At 40.5% G+C, this 5564-nt stretch overlaps 1 long non-coding RNA gene across 1 annotated transcript; it reads right to left on the reverse strand.

Moving 5' to 3' along the window:
* Positions 1-1016: 1016 nt before the first annotated feature.
* LOC122541091 lies at positions 1017-5464 on the reverse strand. Its single transcript, XR_006309518.1, has 3 exons — positions 5310-5464; positions 3636-3755; positions 1017-1360 (listed from the first exon to the last, which is right to left on the reverse strand). It is a non-coding gene; the product is annotated as an uncharacterized LOC122541091 (long non-coding RNA).
* Positions 5465-5564: the final 100 nt, after the last annotated feature.

Raw genomic sequence — 5564 nt, forward strand, 5'->3', positions numbered from 1 at the left:
AAAGGCAGGAAAGTGAACTTGAAGATTATCAGGTCAGCCATGATCTTATTGAATACGAGTAGCAGACTTGATGGGCTGAATGGCCTAATTCTACTCCTACATCTTATAACGTTATTTATACAGTAGTTTTCATGACCAGAGGATGGTCCAAGGCACTCTAAAGACAATAATGTACAGTCACTGTTGATTTGTGAGCGTATGTTTGTGCACAGCAAGCTCCCATAGCAGCAATGAAATATGACCAGATTGTCTGTTTTAGGTGATGGGTAAAAGGTAAATATTAATTAGAACACTGGGGAGGTCTCATTCAAAGTCATCCTTCTGAAAGGCAAACAGGCGCTTGTGTTCACATTTTAAATAAAAATGCTGCTTCCCACAATGCATCATTCTCTCAGTATTATACTGAAACGTCAACCTGTAGTACTTGTTCAAGTATCTGAAGTGAGATTTGAATCCACAACTTTCTGAGACAGAGGCAAGAGATCCACTGAGCCCTGACTGATACCAAACAATGTGGAACTCAAGGCTGCAATACAATCAAATGATGGAACAAATCAGGCTACTCTTGTTTCTAATATTTCAATGATGTTTGATCCATGGATTTTCCTGTAAGTTGAAGAATTCATGAAAACATCTGCTGCTGTTTTTAACTACCTGGATGAGTCAGGAGCCTCTCTTGATTGCCTTGGGTCAGATGTAAGACCACAGCAGTGGATGGTTGATACAGGCTACACGTCTGTAACCTGGCAACCTTTGGATCTAGGCCTTTACTGGAATAGAGAATTTACTGGAACATGGGCCCACATGTCATGTTTAAAAAGCAGTTCATGCTGTTCACAATCCTTCTTCAAAGAGTGAGGTTAACCTTTATTTCCTCTTAGACCAGATGAAACTCTTTTGTTCAAATATTTATTCATGCACGTGTGGGAGCTGTACCCTTCATGAAAATGATGTATTAAATTCTTTACTGCAAAAACAAAGATTTTATATCATTTTTACAGATAACAAACTTCCAATCAAAGGGTTACATACATACTCACCCCTATCTGTACCCAACCATATTGGAATAGTCTACATTCCAGATTAGTGCACATGACTATATTATCCAATCACATCACTACATGTTCACATCTCCTAACTGCAATACGTACTTGTGATTACAGAAAAACTATGCTGTTCAGCTTTTTTGCCCTATGATGTTGGCATTTAATTAGGAGATTCAATTAAAGTGTTTTTTGCTATAAACAATATTTTGAAAAATAAATGCTCCTCAGGTTCAGCACCAAATCACAGGCCATCCAGACCAGTGTTCCTTGTGTAGTTCGCAGACACTCTAAGGTTCCTCAGAGGTATCTGTGCACTGAAAAAGAAATTTGAGAGAGTAATGATATGGACTTGGAATGTATCCCCTCCCCATCAACATTGTGGGTGGCCCTACACTAATGGATTGCAGTGGTTCAAGATGGCACCTCCCAGCTCTGAGGCTGGCTCTGAACACCTGGGAATATCCACTTTTGGCTTCTCTGTTGATGCTGCATCAGGTGTTTCATTTCATCTCCAGGGCAACTGGGGACAGACAATCAATGCTGGCCCAGCCAGCAATGCCCACAATATCAATAACAAAAAAACTGAGAAGGATAAAATTGTGTAAGTACCATCAGCACCAGAGGCATTTGGTCCTGGTGAGGTTGAAGCAATTCATTTTTTATGTCTACCATCACCCAGCTGTGAGTAACAAAATAAATCCATCGACCAAAGGGTCCAAAAACACTCAGAACTATTGCAGGTATTTAAGGAGAGCTGGGGGATGTTGGGGTATGTTAAGGAGGGCTGGGGTAGGGAGGGAGTGGGGTAGTGTTTGTGGTCAAGATAACCCTTTACCTGATCGTGGAGCCATTATTCACCAACACCCACTCACTCCTGTCTCTGGATAATTGGTTACTCAAGTTCAAGTTTTCAATTTGTCCTCAGGAGAAAGGGAATGAAATGTTACTCGAACAATAGAGCTGCCACAAACAGCCAAGTGCAAGGGCTTCTGACTGATTTATAAACCAGCCCCCAGTGAGGGGACATGCTAATCAGACTCAGTTGTTCAACACTGTCCCAAGGTATCAAGAATCGTCAAAACCAAACTGACACCAAATGAAACATCCAATGCAGCATTGATATTCCCAGGTGTTGAGAGTGAGCCTCAGAGCTGGGAGATGCTCCATGTGATCAGGTAAAAGAAGGTTCTGAGAGGGGAACAAAGAAAAATGACCACACACTGCAGAAAACAAAGAATGGGAAGATGGTGAAATGGCAAAAGTGACACCTGGAGATAAAACAAGATATTTCAAAGACATAGGTGAGAAACCATGCATTTGTACGAAGAGCTCACAGTCTAAAGCCCAGAAGACTGAGGAGCCCAACAAAGCCTAACAAAGCAGAGCAGTGGGCTTAGGGTTTAGTGACAGAATAAAATAATAATGATGGAGTTTAGAGAGCAGTTTGAGGTGGAAGTGAGAAATGATTCTTATCAGGCAGAAGCAAATGGTTTTGCAACTCATTATTCTTAACAGGGGAAAGGCCACACCAGGAAAGCTGACGTACTGACATGATGAAATACACAGCTCCCACACTGGCTTATTGCTTCAAGTAAACCTGGTTTTAATCCAGAAGTTAAAATAATGAAGAAACCAGCAGCAATTTAATACATAGCAGAGATCCTATCCACACTGACTGTAGTGTCTGTTTAAAGTCAGTAGGACCCAATGAATTTAGGGGAATTTGGGAAGTTTGTTACACTGATTAAACTTTAACATAATGCCCAAAGCAGAGAGTCACAGGTAGAACATTAGAATATAAGAAGCAGAAGGATAAGTGGACTATTTGGCCCCTTCAGCCTATTCTGCTATTTGACTCAATCATGGCTGATCTTCAGCTTCAAATTTACTTCCTCCTAATCTAAGATCTGAGTTGTTCTCTGAGTGATCAAAATATTTTGCCTCTCCTGGCCATAACTATATTTAACGATGGAGTATTCTGAGCCCTCAGGGCTGAGGTTTCCCCAAAAACACATAATCCATTGAGTGAAGACATTCCACTCCATCTGAGTCTTAAATCATTCTCTCCTTGTCCCTAAAGTGTGCCTGCATGGTCTCAATTCTCAAGCCGCAGGAAATAAATGTCTCTCAGTGCATGCCTTTCTGAATGATGCAGCTTGCAATCAGGTCGCCTCTCATTCTTCTAAACCCCTGACAATGTGGACCTGCTTCTCATCATAGATCAACCCTTTCATCCCAGGAATCAATTTCATGAATCTTTGTTGGACTGCTTCCAATGTAAGTGTCACCTTCAATAAACATCAAGAACAAAATTACACACTGTATTCCAGGTGAGTTCTCACTAAAACTCTTTAAAATTGTAACAAGACTTTATTAGTGAAGACTTTCACGACTAAAATGCCCTTGCAATAAATACCATTGACTAATTTTTTCCTAACTATGAGCTGTCCCAGCATTCTAACTTTCTGTGTTCCAAGTCTCTCTGAAAGTAAACATTCAAAAGGTTCACATCCCTTACAAAATAATCAGCTTTTCTGTTGTGGCCAAAGTGAATAAACTTTTTACTTCTCTACGTAATGCTATAATAACCTTATCTTCTTCTCAGGCAGTCCCTTGGGGTCCGGAGTGCCTTGCTTTCATCTGGTTTGGTGGCTGGTGAGACCAATCTGAGACCAGACACAATCTGCAACATCATATCTGAGTGGGGGCCTGAATTTGCATTTTGATTAATGGTTTAAAAGGCAATGAAAGGATTAAATATCTTTGCTGTCATTTGTAAATAGAATTTTTCTTTATATTTATGGCAGGTTGATCAGTTGAGGAGATTTACAATATAAAATTGATTTCTTAATTGATAGCTGTACTCAGTACCAAACGAATACGAGTGACCTAAAACAATACAGATGTTAGTGATTGAAAATAAAAACAGGAAGCACAGGGAAAACTCAGCTGGTTTGGCAGAAACTGTGTGGAGAGAAACAGTGTTAAAGTCCATATGACTCCAGTTCAGAACTGAACAGCAGTGAAAATATAATGGGTTTTATTCTATGAAAGAGGAGGGAGGTGCAAATAGAATCAAAGGGTAGGGAAGTATGAGTTTAAAGTGCAAGGAAGATTAAAGATAGAGTCATAGAGATGTACAGCACGGAAACAGACCCTTTGGTCCAACTCGTTCATGCCGACCAGATATCCCAACCTAATCTAGTCCCACCTGCTATCACTTGGTCCATATCTTTCTAAACCCTTTCGATTCATATACCATCCAGATGTTTTTTTAAATGCTGTAATTGTACCAGTCTCCACCATTTCTTCTGGCATCTCATTCCACACACACATCACCCTCTGTGTGAAAACATTGCCCCTTAGGTCCCTTTTATATCTCTTCCCTCTCACCCTAAACCTATGCCCTCTAGTTCTGAACCCCTCCAACCCAGAGAACAGACTTTGTCTATTTATCCTATCCATGCCCCTCATGATTTTATAAGCCTCTATAAGGTCACCCCTCACTCTGACATGCAAGGGAAAACAGCCCCAGCCTATTCAGCTTCTCCCTATAGCTCAAATCCTCCAACCCTGGCAACATCCTTGGAAATCTTTTTTGAACACTTTCAAGTTTCACAACATCCTTCTGATAAGAAGGAGACCAGAATTGCACGCAATATTCCAAAAGTGGCCTAATCAAAGTCCTGTACAGCTGCAACATGAACTCCCAACTCCTGTACTCAATCCTCTGACCAATAAAGGCAAGCATACCAAGCACCTTCTACACTATCCTATCTACCTGCAACTCTACTTTGAAGAAACTATGAACCTGCACTACAAGGTCTCTTTGTTCAGCAACACAGCAACGTATCATTAAGTGTATAAGTCCTGCTCTGATTTGCTTTTCTAAAATGCAGCACCTCGTATTTATCTAAATTAAACTCCATCTGTCACTCCTCAGCCCATTTGCCCATCTGATCAAGATTCTGTTGTACTCTGAGGTAACCTTCTTCACTATCCACTACACCTCCAATTTTGGTGTCATCTGCAAACTTATTATCTATACCTCCTAATTTCACATCCAAATCATTTATATAAATGATGAAAAGCAGATGAAAGATTTCAAAGAACAAAAGAGAAAAGGAGTGGTTATGGATGTTAAAGTGCTGTTAATAGCATAAGTCTAGATCAGCTTTGACTGAAAGCAGAAACATGAATCTAAACCACATACAAGGAAAGATGACTAAATTATCAAAATGGAGAAAATAATTCATGACTTACCAGTCTTTACTCCCCACATGCATGGCATTCCCACCTTCATTCACCAGCCTGATGGAGTACTTGTTCCTGAAGGGAGGAGTGAGGGAGGCTGCAGAAGGATCTAGACAGTTTGGGAGAGTGGTCCAGGAAATGGCTGATGGAATTCAATGTGAGCAAATGCAAGGTCTTGCACTTTGGAAAAAAGAATACAAGCATGGACTACTTTCTAAACGGTGAGAAAATACGTAAAGCCAAAGTACAAAGGGATCTGGGAGT

The sequence above is a fragment of the Chiloscyllium plagiosum genome, chromosome 36, assembly GCF_004010195.1.
Source record: "Chiloscyllium plagiosum isolate BGI_BamShark_2017 chromosome 36, ASM401019v2, whole genome shotgun sequence".
Classification (NCBI taxonomy): Eukaryota; Metazoa; Chordata; class Chondrichthyes; order Orectolobiformes; family Hemiscylliidae; genus Chiloscyllium; species Chiloscyllium plagiosum.